This window comes from Perkinsus marinus, assembly GCF_000006405.1.
Source record: "Perkinsus marinus ATCC 50983 genomic scaffold scf_1104296964040, whole genome shotgun sequence".
In the NCBI taxonomy this organism is placed as follows: domain Eukaryota; phylum Perkinsozoa; order Perkinsida; family Perkinsidae; genus Perkinsus; species Perkinsus marinus.
The window spans coordinates 499-864 of NW_003204846.1; the positions used below are offsets into that span (position 1 = coordinate 499).

General features: G+C 51.4%; 1 non-coding gene across 1 annotated transcript; it reads right to left on the bottom strand.

The window, feature by feature from the left end:
• Window positions 1-222: 222 nt before the first annotated feature.
• On the bottom strand, window positions 223-294 carry Pmar_PMAR028121. The gene has a single exon. It is a non-coding gene; the product is annotated as a tRNA-Trp (tRNA).
• Between the last annotated feature and the right edge of the window lie 72 nt (window positions 295-366).

Sequence of the window (366 nt, forward strand, 5' to 3'; positions counted from 1 at the left end):
GGAGGAGTAGGGTCATCCGGAGGGAACAGTGTCGATTTCAGTAGACCGGGGGATTGCTGTTAAGCTTGAGGAGCGCCTTCAGTTCCACTAGGACGAGTGGTGATGACAACAGCATCTGTGAGTAGCTCGGGAAGATCGCTGTTGAGCAGCCAGGGGGAGGACACGAGCAAGATATTCAATGTGAAGTGGGAGACGTGACATGCGCTATAAATTGAATGAAAATGAGCTTGGCCCGATTCGAACGGACAACCGTCTGATCTGGAGTCAGATGCTCTACCGTTGAGCCACAAGCCCTAGTGATTCAAAGAGGAATACTTGTGCGACGCCCTGTATCGCTGAGCTCATGATTCATTTGCGGATTGTGGA